Here is a 16,025-nt window from a genome sequence, read left to right as displayed (position 1 = left end):
GCCCCGAGAGGCGGGAAGCCCCTGGGCCCTATAAGGTGAGGGGCCAAGTTCAGATCTCTCTCTCTCTCCCTTCTTCGCCTGCTCGAGACCTTCACAAGACCAGCCACCGGCAACTGTAAGTTTGAATCCAGCGATCGCTATCTGATAAAGATTCCTAGCCATCGACCTGTATCAGCCTTTTGAATCCCGCGGGCCAGATCCGATTGGATAAGCCATTCGTTTCCCTGACCTGGTGGGCTCTTCCTAAAGTTAAGTATTGGTCAGTAGTGATAGGTTTCGATATAGATAGTAGGATTATTGTGTAAACATTACTTGTATATAATAAATGACCGTTGATTTCAATCTTACTAAGCGGTGTGCTGACTTATTAATCATAAGAACAAAGAACAAAGAAATGTACAGTACAGGAACAGGCCCTTCGGCCCTTCGGCCCTCCAAGCCCGTGCCGACCATGCTGCCCGACTAAACTACAATCTTCTACACTTCCTGGGTCCGTATCCCTCTATTCCCATCCTATTCATGTATTTGTCAAGATGCCCCTTAAATGTCACTATCGTCCCTGCTTCCACCACCTCCTCCGGTAGCGAGTTCCAGGCACCCACTACCCTCTGCGTAAAAAACTTGCCTCGTACGTCTACTCTAAACCTTGCCCCTCTCACCTTAAACCTATGCCCCCTAGTAATTGACCCCTCTACCCCGGGGAAAAGCCTCTGACTATCCACTCTGTCTATGCCCCTCATAATTTTGTAGACCTCTATCAGGTCGCCCCTCAACCTCCTTCGTTCCAGTGAGAACAAACCGAGTTTATTCAACAGTCCTCATCGCTATCCGCAATTCCACCAACCTTTGTGTCGTCTGCAAACTAACTAATCAGACCAGTTACATTTTCCTCTAAATCATTTATAGATACTACAAACAGCAAAGGTCCCAGCACTGATCCCTGTGGAACACCACTTGAACTTGAACTTGAACCACGTGGCGGTATCAGAAAGATACCTGGCGACTCGTGAGCAAAGGTGACGTAATCAGAGCTAATAAACTAAGGCTAAAAAGAGCAACATAATTGGCGACTCCGCCGGGACCCAACATAGAAGTGGAAAACCACTCCGGGAGAACCCCACCAATTTGAATTAGAATCCAATCGGAAACAAAAACAAAAAAAACCACAAGTGTTCAAGCGGTTCTGGTTAATAATTCACAATTCGGAAGTGTGTGTATGCATGCGTAACTAACAGGGTTATAAGGTAAAACTGATAGATTTTGTTGCATCAAAACTGTCGGAAGTCTGTATTTTCGGAAATTAGCGCAAGCCGTACCCGCATCTACGACACCACCTTAGCCCCCTGTTCCAAATTTGAACGTAACGAGCAGATAAGAGAGATAGCAATGCAGGCAATGCAGCGCCTCATGAACCCCGATGTATTTGCGGTCGCATCGATCAGCAGCGTTAGAGTGGGACAGTGTCCCATTTGGGAAGTGGAAATTCCCAAATTTCTGCAGGGCAAAGGATGGCCCGTGTGGAGCGGTTTCTGTAATAACGACGACTCAGGTCCCGGAAGTATAGGGCATACTTGGTGGGAGAACATGAGTGAGATCCATAAAAAGAGCTTAGCAAAAGCGCGCAAGCCGATGGCAATCGTGTCCTGCATGGCACAATTGCGAGGCACAGAGGAGGTCGTCAGGACGCTCCGCAAGGAAATAGAGGGCATACATCGTATGAGTAAAATCGATGTATGCGAAATGGAAAAGGAAAACTTGGAATTAAAAAGGCAGTTAGAAGCCAAGGACGAAGAGGTGGCTGACGCCCAATGGGGTCACCAGTCCTGTCTGGCGCATTTAAGCAGTTTTCAATCCCAGCATGAGAAGGCTTATCAGGACACGCTGCGTGCCATCCTGGTTAAGAAAGAGACAGAGAAGCAGGTGGAGGCGCTACAGAAGCAATGTAGTGATCTCAAGGCAGCCTTGAGAGTGCTCCACGCTGCAACCACGGAACAAAGGCAGAGTACCTTGTACCATGAAAAGTGCCGAAAGCAAATTGCAGACCTGCAAGCAATGCTTTCTGTCCAAAAGGGATTCCAAGACACCTTTGGGGAAAGTTTAGACCAGGAAGACGGCCCTGATTGGGAAGAACTGCAAGAGACAGCGCAGAGATATGTTCAGGGAGCATGTGCGCAGGGAAAACCCCAAAGGAGGAGAGCACCCCCACCCCCCACACAGCAGGTAATACAGGCTCCCATGAACCCTGTAACAACCCACTGCACCGCCACAGCAGATGAGGCGGACGTCTTATATTCCACCCCCTCTCACAGTGACCCAATTACGGGATGCGTGTGCTAAAATCGCGCCGTTCCTCCCCGCTTCAGACCCACACCATTTCTTTGCCACTGTCAAACACCAGGCGACCATGTACGGCCTGGATGAGAAAGAGAAGGTAAAGCTCACGGTCCTCAGTTTAGACCCATCGGTCGCAGCAGCCCTTCCTGACCCACAGAATGTAGGAGGAGGCACCCTTGCAAAAATGCATACCGCGATCCTGGATGCGATCGGGTACAACCGGGGCGACCCCGTAGACGGTCTAAATAAATGCAGACAGAAAAAGTCTGAACACCCCACAGCATTCGCAGGATGCTTGTGGATTCACTTTGAAGCCGTTTTCGGCAACGTAGATCGTGCCCATTTGTCCGCAGACAATATGGCCAAATGGACCCGCACCCTTATCTCCCATGCCACGGAAGTAGGACAGAATGCCTGTAGTAATTATGATCCCTCGGAGGAGGCTCATAATGAGAAGTGGGTGGTCAAAAGATTGTCCCGCGTTTGGGAACAAGCGGCTCACGGTAAACCCGCAGCTAGAACCCCTGAGGAAAACCAAGCCGCCGCAGACGTGTAGGCAGTAAGAACCACTCTTCACAACCCCGCCTGGGTAAACGAGGGAAAGAACAGCCCCCCAGCAAAACCGCAAGAATGCTACAAATGCGGACAGTTGGGACATTTTGCCAAAGAGTGCAATGCCCCTAAAAAGCCACAGAGAGCCCAACAGACAGGCACTCTCAATAAGAAAAAGGCAGAGCCCATACATAGCATTAGCGCCCAGTCCAATCAGACAGACTTGACCGGAACGGACTGACTGTGTACAGGCTCCCCCAGCTGGGTCTGCGATACCCTTTGGGATAGGTCAGGACGACCCGTAGTCGCAGCAAAGGTTAGGGGACAGCCGATCGAGCTTCTCTGGGACACAGGAGGGTCCCGCACAACCTTAAATTCCTCCACCCTTGGTAAGGACACGTGGCCCACCACAGCCACATCACCCTCAGTGGCTTCACAGGCCACTCACAGCAGGGGCATATCACAACCCCTGTACCCATCCAGATCGGAACTATTAATACAAAGCACCCCGTAGTGTTAGTCGACCTGCCCCCAACAGCAGAGCACATTTTAGGGATAGACTTTATGAACTCTCATCATCTCTCTTTCGATCCAGTCAACCAGTGTGTCTGGAAGATGGCGAAATCCGCTAGAGCCCCCGCAACGCTCAATATAGGGGACTATATGAACAAAATTAGCGCAGTAGGCGGGTTTTGGTTCAACCCCACCACACTCAGCACGGACCGACAAGTTAGGGCAGTCCTGCAAAAAAACAGGGCAGCATTCGCAACCCACAAACACGACTAGACGGATGACCGGTTCCGTACAAATAACAGGACCGGACCCAAGACCCCAGAAACAGTACGGATTTCCCCTAGAAGCAGAGGGAGAAATCCTAAAGGTCATAGAAAGCTTATTAGAGCAGGGCGTCCTAAGATGGTAGCCTCAACTAATAATGCCCCGATTTGGCCAGTAAGGAAACCCGACGGATCATGGCGCTTGACCATTGATTATCGGGAACTCAATAAAGTCACCCCCGCAGCAGCCCCCACCGTTGCAACAAGTCCCGAGACCATGCTCAAACAGGGACTCCATGCCCGATATTTCACGGTTTTGGACGTCAGTAATGGGTTCTGGTCCATTCCATTGGCAAAGGCGTGCCAGTATAAATTTGCCTTCACTTTCAGAGCGCAGCAGTACACGTGGACATGCCTGCCACAAGGCTTCCATAACTCCCCCCTCCGTTTTCCACCGACAGCTGGTAAATGGACTAGCGAAATATTCTCGCCCCGAATGTCTGGTACAGTACTACTACTGACCTACTACTGCAGACAGACACCAAGGAAGAGCACATTGAGCTTCTGTCCGAACTCCTGGAATTACTATACTCCATTGGCTGTAAAGTCAACCCCAAAAAGGCCCAAATATTGGAAGAAAAGGTGATATATTTGGGTACTATCATCACACACGGCAAACGCGAGATCGAGCACAAAAGAATTGACTCGATCGCTAAATTGCCCCTTCCCCAACACGTTTCAGCCCTCCGGTCGTTTTTAGGACTGGCTGGCTACTGCCGAAACCACATTGACGGTTTCGCCAGCAAGGCAGCGCCCCTCTCAGACCGCCTGAAGAAAGGAACCCCCTGGGAATGGCTTCCGCAGCATACGGATGCTGTGGAATCGTTAAAACAGGCGCTCATAGCCGCCCCCGCACTACAAGTTCACGACCCGCTTTCCCCTTACGCCATAGAGGTAGCGACCACAGACCGCACCCTTTCAGCCGTGCTCCTGCAGGAACGGCATGACCAGCTAAGATCCGTGGCTTATGCCTCTCGAATTTTAGATGCTGTGGAGCAGGGATTTTCAGCCTGTGAGAGGCACCTGCTCGCAGTTTTCTGGGCAGTCCAGTACTTTTCCTACATTACCGGACTGAACCCCATCACCATCTTGACCGAGCACACCCCCACCCAACCTTTACTGGACGGACGACTTAAAGACGGTACCGTCAGCCAAATCCGCGCTGCTAGGTGGACCCTTCTCGTACAAGGACGGGACATCACAGTAAAACGGACAAAGACTCACACATACTGAGCGGACAATCTACATTACCCCGTGTGGTAGTATGTATTAGGGGTCATGTGGGACTGTGAAGCCGTGATGCTATTGGCTGACAGATCCCGGGTCCTGGTTGGCTGTTGACTCCTGGCTCCGCCCTGAAGGCGGAGTATAAGAACCCGAGCTTCTCCCCGCCGCTCCATTCTGTTGCTGAACTGCTGGGGACAAGTCTCGCTTAATAAAGCCTCATCGACTTCATCTCTACTCGTCTCTCTCGTAAGTCATTGTGCGCTACAATTTATTAAGCGAGCTTAAAGGACTATGGAGCTCCGGATCGCCCCGGAATGCCTGCGGATCAGGCCCCGCGCAGCGAACTCGGCAGCAGTTTTTAAACATTGGCAAGCTTGTTTTGAAGGCTACCTCCGAACGGCCCTCGGCCGGATCACAGAAGACCAGAAACTGCAGGTCCTGCATTCGAGGGTAAGCCCGGAAATTTACCCTCTCATAGAAGACGCAGAGGATTTCCCGACGGCGCTCGCAGCACTGAAGAGCATTTATGTTCGGCCCGTTAACCAGGTCTACGCGTGCCACCAACTCGCAACGAGACGGCAAAGTCCCGGAGAATCGTTAGAGGAATTCTACGCCGCGCTGCTAATTTTGGGACGGGGCTGCAGCTGCCCGCCGGTGAACGCGATTGAACACACGGACATGCTAATTCGCGATGCGTTTGTGGCAGGTATGAACTCTCCCCAAATCCGCCAAAGACCTTTAGAAAAAGAGTCGTTAGGACTCTCAGAGGCACGGGCCCTCGCAGCTTCCCGAGATGTGGCCTCGCAAAACGCCCACGCCTACGGCCCCGACCGCGCGGCAGCCCCTTGGGCTCCGTGGACCCCCGTCGCGACAAACCCCCCCCCTCCCTCACAGGCTTGCGCGGTTAAAGCGCCAGATCATCCTGGGGGAGCCCGCTGCTATTTCTGCGGGCAAGCGAAACACCCCCGGCAGCGCTGCCCGGCCCGCGCAGCTATTTGCAAAAGCTGCGGCAAGAAGGGCCATTACATGGCTGTGTGCCGGTCCCGGGGGGTCGCCGCAATCCCCGGAGAAGAACGAGCCCAGCGCATCCCAAACGCTCCCCAAACCCCCCAGCGCCCCATGTGCGACCCGCGGGCGCCGCCATTTTGGGTCCCGGCCACCACGAGGGGAGGATGGGCGCCGCCATCTTGTGACTCCCCAGCCACGTGCGATTCATGGGGGCGGCCATTTTGTCCACCCCCGACCACGTGCGATCCATGGGGGTGGCCATTTTGTCCACCCCCGGCTGCGTGCGATTCATGGACGCCGCCATCTTGGATGACAACAAAGGACCCCAGCATCGACGGCTCCACGGGGTCCGAAGAAGACACCGAGACACTACGACCACGACTGGCTTCGGTGACGCTGGATCAATCACGGCCCCGGACGCTCCAGACGACGACAACAACGGTGCTGATCAACGGACACGAGACACCATGCCTGATCGACTCCGGGAGCACCGAAAGTTTCATCCACCCCGACACGGTAAGACGCTGTTTTCTGACCATCCATCCAAGTACGCAAAAGATTTCCCTAGCTGCAGGATCCCACTCCGCAGAGATCAAAGGGTTCTGCATCGCGAACCTAACGGTGCAAGGGAGGGAGTTTAAAAACTACAGGCTCTACGTCCTTCCCCAACTCTGCGCGCCCACATTACTGGGATTAGATTTCCAGTGTAACCTGCAGAGCCTAACATTTCAATTCGGCGGCCCAATACCCCCACTCACTATCTGCGGCCTCGCAACTCTCAAGGTTGAACCGCCGTCCTTGTTTGCAAACCTCACCCCGGATTGCAAACCCGTCGCCACTAGGAGCAGACGGTACAGCGCCCAGGACCGGATATTTATTCGGTCTGAAGTCCAGCGGTTGCTGAAGGAAGGCATAATCCAGGCCAGCAATAGTCCTTGGAGAGCACAGGTGGTAGTAGTAAAGACCGGGGAAAAGCAAAGGATGGTCATAGACTATAGCCAGACCATCAACAGGTACACACAGCTAGATGCGTACCCTCTCCCCCGCATATCCGACATGGTAAATCGGATTGCCCAGTATAAGGTCTTCTCCACCGTGGACCTCAAGTCCGCCTACCACCAGCTCCCCATCCGCCCAGGTCACCGCAAGTACACAGCCTTCGAGGCAGACGGGCGTCTATACCACTTCCTAAGGGTCCCATTTGGTGTCACAAACGGGGTCTCGGTCTTCCAACGGGAGATGGACCGAATGGTTGACCAGCACGGGTTGCAGGCCACGTTCCCGTATCTCGACAACGTAACCATCTGCGGCCACGATCAGCAGGACCACGGCGCCAACCTCCAAAGATTCCTCCAGACCGCTAACGCCTTGAACCTCATATACAACGAGGAAAAGTGCGTTTTTAGCACAAGCCGGCTGGCCATCCTGGGATACGTAGTGCGCAATGGGATAATAGGCCCCGACCCCGAACGCATGCGCCCCCTCATGGAATTTCCCCTCCCCCACTGCTCCAAAGCCCTGAAACGTTGCCTGGGGTTCTTTTCATATTACGCCCAGTGGGTCCCCCAGTATGCAGACAAGGCCCGCCCGCTAATACAGACCACTACCTTCCCCCTGTCGACAGAGGCTCGCCAGGCCTTCAGCCGCATCAAAGCGGATATCGCAAAGGCCATGATGCGCGCCATCGACGAGTCCCTCCCCTTCCAGGTCGAGAGCGACGCCTCCAACGTAGCTCTGGCGGCCACCCTTAACCAAGCGGGCAGACCCGTGGCCTTCTTCTCCCGAACCCTCCACGCCTCAGAAATCCGCCACTCCTCAGTGGAAAAGGAAGCCCAAGCCATAGTGGAAGCTGTGCGACATTGGAGGCATTACCTGGCCGGCAGGAGATTCACTCTCCTCACCAACCAACGGTCGGTAGCCTTCATGTTCGATAATGCACAGCGGGGCAAAATTAAAAATGACAAGATCTTAAGGTGGAGGATCGAGCTCTCCACCTTCAACTACGAGATCTTGTACCGTCCCGGAAAGCTGAACGAGCCGTCCGATGCCCTATCCCGCGGCACATGTGCCAACGCACAAATAGACCGTCTCCAAGCCCTCCACGAGGACCTCTGCCACCCGGGGGTCACTCGGTTCTACCATTTTATAAAGTCCCGCAACCTCCCCTACTCTGTGCAGGAGGTCCGTACAGTCACCAGGAACTGCCACATCTGCGCGGAATGCAAACCGCACTTTTTCAGACCGGATAGAGCGCACCTGATCAAGGCTTCCCGCCCCTTTGAACGCCTCAGTCTGGATTTCAAAGGGCCCCTCCCCTCCACCGACCACAACACATACTTCCTGAACGTGGTGGACGAGTACTCCCGTTTCCCCTTCGCCATCCCCTGCCCCGACATGACAGCGGCCACAGTCATTAAAGCCCTTAGCACCATATTCACACTGTTCGGTCGCCCCGTATATATCCATAGCAACAGGGGGGTCCTCCTTCATGAGCGACGAGCTGCGCCAGTTCCTGCTCAGCAAGGGTATAGCCTCGAGCAGGACGACCAGCTACAACCCCCGGGGGAACGGGCAAGTAGAGAGGGAGAACGGCACGGTCTGGAAGACCGTCCTACTGGCCCTACGGTCCAGGGATCTCCCAGTTTCCCGGTGGCAGGAGGTCCTCCCGGACGCTCTCCACTCCATCTGGTCGCTGCTGTGTACCACCACTAACCAAACGCCTCATGAGCGCCTCCTTGTCTTCCCCAGGAAGTCCTCCTCCGGAACGTCGCTGCCGACCTGGCTGGCAGCCCCAGGACCCATCTTGCTCCGGAAACATGTGCGGGCGCACAAGTCGGACCCGTTAGTCGAGAGGGTTCACCTCCTCCACGCGAACCCGCAGTACGCCTACGTGTCGTACCCCGATGGCCGACAGGACACGGTCTCCCTGCGAGACCTGGCGCCCACCGGCAACACACACACCCCCCCGACACCGATCATCCCCTCCCTGCCACCGGCGCACCCCGCGACCGCCCCCTTCCCGGGAGGATCGGTCCTCCTCCCGTGTCCGCCCAGGAGTGAAACAGGAACAAACACCGAAACGCTCCCGGAGATGACAACACCGGAACAAGCACCTGCACCACCACCGGGGCTGAGGCGATCGACGAGGAAGACCAGACGTGACACCAAGAATGTTGTTGGACTGTAACAAAAAAAAAATTTTCTCTTACTAAAACTGTAATGACATGCCTGAAAATTTCCTCCCAGGACCAGCCTTGTAAACCCCTACCACCTTGCGAACCACCACCCCGCCGAGTTCATTTTTAACAAGGGGTGAATGTGGTAGTATGTATTAGGGGTCATGTGGGACTGTGAAGCCATGATGCTATTGGCTGACAGATCCCGGGTCCTGGTTGGCTGTTGACTCCTGGCTCCGCCCTGAAGGCGGAGTATAAGAACCCGAGCTTCTCCCCGCCGCTCCATTCTGTTGCTGAAATGCTGGGGACAAGTCTCGCTTAATAAAGCCTCATCGACTTCATCTCTACTCGTCTCTCTCGTAAGTCATTGTGCGCTACACCCCGGAACCCCCCATGAGAGTGAAATCATCTCGCCCCACCATAATACAAGCCCCTTTATAGCTAAAACACCCCCCAGAAAACTAGCCACACCATCTCAGAACCCCCCTCACCCGGACACATGTGACCCCATTAGGATTTATGTGGATGGATCTTCCACGATCCTGGATGGGCAACGCATAACAGGTTGTGGGATTTATGTGGAGGACGCGCAGGGACGCGCCCTCGAGGAAATCACATTAAAATTACCCGGACACTTAGGCGCGCAGGCAGCAGAGCTTGCGGCCATCGCTTACATTGTAGAGCACCCAGATTCCTTCCCCAGCCCAGCAGACATATATTCAGACAGTCTATACGTGTGCAACAGCCTCACTGAATTTCTGCCCCTCTGGGAAACAAGAGGATTTGTTTCCGCGGATGGGAAACCCCTCCCCTCAGCCCCATTACTCCGCCATATTCTGGAAAAAGCCAAGAACAGGACTTTTGGCATTTTAAAAGTCCGCAGCCACCATCGTTCCTCCCCCCCAGAAATGTAAAAGCCGACGCGCTGGCTAAGGCAGGATCCAGGCATGGGTACTTTTGGAAGCCCCCCGGGAGCGCGCCAGTGAGTGCAGTTCAGGTCGCGCAGACTAGGATCGAAGATCTAGCAGAGGCCCAGAAGCAGGATAGCGCTCTCACTGAAATCGTGAAAGAGAAGTTTCCAGCCTCATATGAGAGGTACAGAAATACCATAACCACACATGATGGTGTGGTGCTAAAGGACACCCTTTATGTAGTTCCTGAGCAGGATAGGAATCAAATGATCTGTTTATTCCATGGTGGTCATGGACACCAGGGAATCGATCCCACCGCAGCCCACCTCAAACAGCTTTGTTGGTGGCCTAATCTCAAAGAGGATGTATCCCATTACATCGAGAATTGCCTCATCTGCGCTCAGAACAACCCAGATAGATATGCCAAAAAGGCACATCTCAGCCACACCCGACCCGTTAACGGCCCCTGGACGAACCTCCAGATCGATTTTATAGGTCCATTGCCCCCTTGCAGGAATGGCTATAAATATGTTCAGGTGGTCATTGACACTTTTACAAAGTGGGTAGAAGCATTTCCAGCCCGCACCAACACCGCGAAAACCACAGCCAAAACCCTAACCCACCACATCTTTACAAGATGGGGACTCCCCCGCAGTATTGAGTCGGACCAAGGTTCTCACTTTACGGGACGGGTCATGCAGAATGACCTCACGATATTTGGCATAACCCAAAAATTTCACATTGCGTACCACCCTCAATCGAGTGGTATAGTGGAGCGCATGAATCGGACCCTAAAAACCACCCTTAGAAAAATGGTCCAGCAGAACAACACCACTTGGGATTCGGTCCTCCCCTTTGTGCTGATGTTTTTGCGTAACACTGTTTCCACCTCCACAGGTTTTACCCCACACACCCTCATGACCGGACGCCCCATGAAAGGGACAGAGTACTTGTTGGGTTTAGACCTGACCAGCCCTGAAGTTACGGCCCTCACCCACGAGAAAGCCGTTGAACAATTACTTATAAATGTAAAAACGGCTCAGTTAGCAGCCGCTGTTAAACTGGGCACTAAAAGAAAACAGAGCAAGGCCCGTTTTGATAAGGCAGTACATGCTACGGCGTATAATATAGGACAACAAGTGATGTTGTCCGTGTATAACCCCAGCACATTTCTGTCTCCGAAATACTCGGGTCCGTACTCCATTACGGATAAAATAAGCCCGTCGGTATATAAAATCAAATACCAAAATGGTAAGACTGCGTGGTTTCACATAAACCAGCTAAAGGTTTATGGAGCACAGTCAAACCACGCCCACCACGTCATGCTTGACTCGGCAGACCAAACCCCGCCCATAGCCAACGTAACCACACCCACCCCTTCCACGTCCAGCCCAGACACGGACTCGCCCCCGACTCCACCCACAAACTTTACGCTCCGCCCCGGAACGCCCACAGACTGCAGCAGCACAGACAGCGACTGTGACTCTGACGACAGCCACAGCACGCCTCCCTACCATCCTGGTCCAACACCCAGCAACTCCGACCTCGACTCCAGTGACCCCTTCCTCATCACCTACTTAAATAAACCCCACCACTGACCACCGAACTACACGGACGACCCCGACGTTGTCCCCACCCAACTCGACCCTACTCATTGGCACCGCGACAACTCCTGCAGACTCGTCCGCAACGACGAGGACGACCCCAACTCACACCACGCAGCCCTTTCCGCCCTGATCCACTCCAGAGTTTGGCACCCGGGAGAAGGTGACGACCTCGGGTCTGACTCCCAAGCCGCCAACCCCTTTGCGACCCTGTTCGCAACAGAGAACTGAGGTGTCCACATGATGATTTAAAGGAGACACTTGGTGAAAAGTGTTGTCCTTCCTGATGGAACCTGCAGAATGTTTTCCGTTGTTTGTATGTTTGTTCAATGTTGTTCGTCCAACAGGAGAATGTTCTCACCGCCACACGCCCATTCACCTGAACTTTTTAACTTTTTCCCACTGACACCCACCGCGGCCACACGCCCATTCGGCTGACACCTCTGAGGACTTGGCTCAGACACCCACCACCGCCACACGCCCATTCACCTGAACTTTTTAACTTTTTCCCACTGACACCCACCGCGGCCACACGCCCATTTGGCTGACACCTCTGAGGACTTGGCTCAGACACCCGATCGTAACTACTCTTCTGATTTGACGGAAGATTCAGAACAGCAACCCCACCATGATGACTACATTTTTGTCCGTTCTTGTCGGTTGCTCAGGCAGTGGAGAAACGGCGTGAGACCCGCCCTGCCTGGGGACCCCCCCGTTGGTCAAAAACACTCGGGTAGGGGAGATACGGTATTGGTAGCCGTCCTACCCGGGGACTCCATCCAAATCTTACCCGTAGCGGCCCATACGCACCTCATTCGACCTTTTCCTTTCAAAAACCGTTTTATTTATTTAGGCAACCTTTGGGTTGCTGCCAAATGCTATTTATATCCTAGAACATTTGGATGCTAAACTTAGCACTGGTCCACCATTGGGAAGTGTGCCGTGTCCTAACATTTGTTTTGAAAAAAAAATGGGGGGAGACGTCACATACTGTGACCAATTATAAGGGTTTAATTGGCCCCAAGAAGGACAGACACACTAACACACCGGATATTAAACCAAGGTAGTTACAGATACTATGCTTGTCTTACAGAACTCCAGAAGCTCCAAGACCGGAGAAAAACAGCGAACACAGAGAAAGAAAAGAAAGAGGACAACCATGAGGACTTTGGTCATCGTGCTCAACATCTTTTTGGACATTTGGTTGCGCGGGAATGCGGACCCCATTACTCCAAACCCCCCTGCCGTTAATGTTTCACTGCCCCGCAGTACCGAGGGCCCAGTCACCAGCCACGCTGCATTATCCTGGTTTGCCAAGTTCATAACTTGAGGCACTGTTAGCGTTGGCCATACTCTGCTGTGCAGAACAGACCATGCGCCTCCGCAAGTGGAAAAGGAGAGCGTACCGCGCTCGAACCCCGGTATATCGGATCCGATCCCCAATATTCGGCTATGACCAGACCCCAGACCCCGCGACCTATAAAGAATAAAGAGTATTCACTTGCGTTATTACTGTAAATAAAGGGATGTACAAAACGTTTCATTAAAAACAATGTATGATCCTGAGCTTGACTGCCAAGCCAGGAAAGAGTATATTAAATGCTGTGATTGTTGTTGTATTAGAGGTTCCCAGTTTTATTTTTTTGATACATGCCCCTGCCTGACATAGCGCCCTCAAGAATTGTTAGGTAAATTTTTGTGCATAGCTAGGGTCAGAGTAGTGGCCATGTCGGAGGTGCCCCCCCCCCCCCCCCCCGGTCAGGGAACGAAGAGGACAAACTTTATGTGATCCTTCACGCTTCGCGTTAGGATCACAAGGCGGGATTGTAGCCACGTAAAATGGCTGCTTCCCGATTAATTTGGCCAAAACCTGATTTAAAATGGCTAACCGGAAAGGCTGCTGGGAAAAGCAGGTAACAAGACACAAACGGACAGCTGCAGGCAGAATATCATATTCGGCTCTGGGGAAGTTGGCCCAGATTGATACTCAGGGCTATTAACAGCCCATCAACCCAGACATTTGCAGTTATACTCAGGACTCTTAACAGCCCATCCACCCAGACATCTGCAGTTTAATCGGCTATCCCCGGGAACAATTGCAACATATTAGCAATTGAATACCGGGCCAGACCTGTCGGCGCCTGCAGTGGCCGAAACAAAGGCAGGTGAACGACCACCCCCCGATCGGGGAACCGCCTCGCAATTGGACGTATCGAACCCAGTGATTGGGGACAAGTCCAATCACTTGGGACTCAGGGTCAAGGGCCGCCCCGAGAGGCGGGAAGCCCCTGGGCCCTATAAAGTGAGGGGCCAAGTTCAGATCTCGCTCTCTCTCCCTTCTTCGCCTGCTCGAGACCTTCGCAAGAACAGCAACCGGCAACTGTAAGTTTGAATCCAACGATCGCTATCCGATAAAGACTCCTCGCCATCGACCTGTATCAGCCTTTTGAATCCCGCGGGCCAGATCCGATTGGATAAGCCATTCGTTTCCCTGACCTGATGGGCTCTCCCTAAAGTTAAGTATTGGTCAGTAGTGATAGGTTTATTATATAGATAGTAAGATTATTGTATAAACATTACTTGTTGTATATAATAAATAACCGTTGATTTCAATCTTACTAAGCGGTGTGCTGACTTATTAATCATAACTTGAGCTTGAACCACGTGGCGGTATCATAAAGATACCTGGCGACTCGTGAGCAAAGGTGACGTAATCAGAGCTAATAAACTAAGGCTAAGAAGAGCAACAACACTAAGGGCAATTTAGCATGGCCAATCCATCTAACCTGCACATATTTGGACTGTGGGATTGGATTGGATTTGTTTATTGTCACGTGTACCGAGGTACAGTGAAAAGTATTTTTCTGCGAGCAGCTCAACAGATCATCAAGTACATGAGAAGAAAAGGGAATAAAAGAAAATGCATAATAGGGCAACACAACATAGACAATGTAACTACATAAGCACTGGCATCGGATGAAGCATACAGGTGTGTAGTGTTAATGAAATCAGTCCATAAGAGGGTCACTTAGGAGTCTGGTGACAGTGGTGAAGAAGCTGTTCTTCAGTCTGTTCGTGCGTGTTCTCAGACTTCTGTATCTCCTGCCCGATGGAAGAAGTTGGAAGAGTGAGTAAGCCGGGTGGGAGGGATCTTTGATTATACTGCCCGCTTTCCCCAGGCAGCGGGAGGTCAATGGAGTCAATGGTTGGGAAGCAGGTTTGTGTGATGGACTGGGCAGTGTTCACGACTCTCTGAAGTTTCTTGCGGTCTTGGGCCAAGCAGTTGCCATACCAGGCTGTGATGCAGCCTGATAGGATGCTTTCTATGGTGCATCTGTAAAAGTTGGTAAGAGTCAATGTGGACATGCCGAATTTCCTTAGTTTCCTGAGGAAGTATAGGCGCTGTTGTGCTTTCTTGGTGGTAGCGTCGAAGTGGGTGGACCAGGACAGATTTTGGGAGATGTGCACTGTGGCGCACAAAGACTCCGTGAGACAAACAGAGTGAAGTCGATGAGGCTTTATTAAGCGTGTCTGTTCCCCAGCAGCCCGATAGTAAACTGGCATGCGGGGGAAGGCACCGGCTTCTTATACTTCGCCTTCAGGGCGGAGTATGAGGTCAACGGCCAACCAGGACCCGGGATCTGTCAGCCAATGACATTAGGGCTTCCAGTCCCACATGACCCCCAATACATACTACCACATGCACCCCTAGGAATTTGAAACTGCTAACCATCGCCACCTCGGCCCTGTTGATGCTGACAAGGGTGTGTACAGTACTTTGCTTCCTGAAGTCAATTACCAGCTCTTTAGTTTTGCTGGCATTGAGAGAGAGATTGTTGTCGCTACACCACTCCACTAGGTTCTCTATCTCCCTCCTGTATTCGGAAACCGGAGCACCCGGAGGAAACCCACGCACACACGGGGAGAAAGAGCAAACGCCACACAGACAGTCACCCAAGCCTGGACTAGAACCTGAGACCCTGGAGCTGTGAAGCAACTGTGCTACCATGCCCCCTACCGTGTTAGTGTACAGTTCCACAGATTCCACGAGAAGGAACGGGTGCTGAGATGGACTATGGAGCATCGGGATTACAAGTGGGAAGGCCACGCCATCCCGCTTTACCAGGATGTTGGAGCAGAGCTGGCAAAGTAGCAGGCGACGTTTAACAAGGCCAAAGCTGCCCTGTATAAAGTGGAGTTTTGTTTGGGGAGGTGTACCCGGCTGGGCCCTGAATGACTTATGAGGTAAAGAACTATTATTTCAATGTGCCGGAGGATGCAGATGCCTTTGTAAAAAAGTATAGACTCAGTTCGAGTTGATTGTGTTTTTATGAAGTTTTTGGTTGTTGAGGGTAGGTCAGTAGGAGTGGAGAGTTG

General features: G+C 52.5%; 1 protein-coding gene across 1 annotated transcript in view; it reads left to right on the top strand.

Annotated features, from left to right (window-relative positions):
* Window positions 1–16,025, top strand: part of LOC140395294 (scaffold attachment factor B1-like) — a 525,130-nt gene that overhangs the window by 75,930 nt on the left and 433,175 nt on the right. The gene's annotated exons all lie outside the window — the stretch shown is intronic.

The sequence above is a fragment of the Scyliorhinus torazame genome, chromosome 18 (assembly GCF_047496885.1).
Source record: "Scyliorhinus torazame isolate Kashiwa2021f chromosome 18, sScyTor2.1, whole genome shotgun sequence".
Classification (NCBI taxonomy): Eukaryota; Metazoa; Chordata; class Chondrichthyes; order Carcharhiniformes; family Scyliorhinidae; genus Scyliorhinus; species Scyliorhinus torazame.
This window is presented reverse-complemented; position numbering and strand designations above follow the sequence as displayed.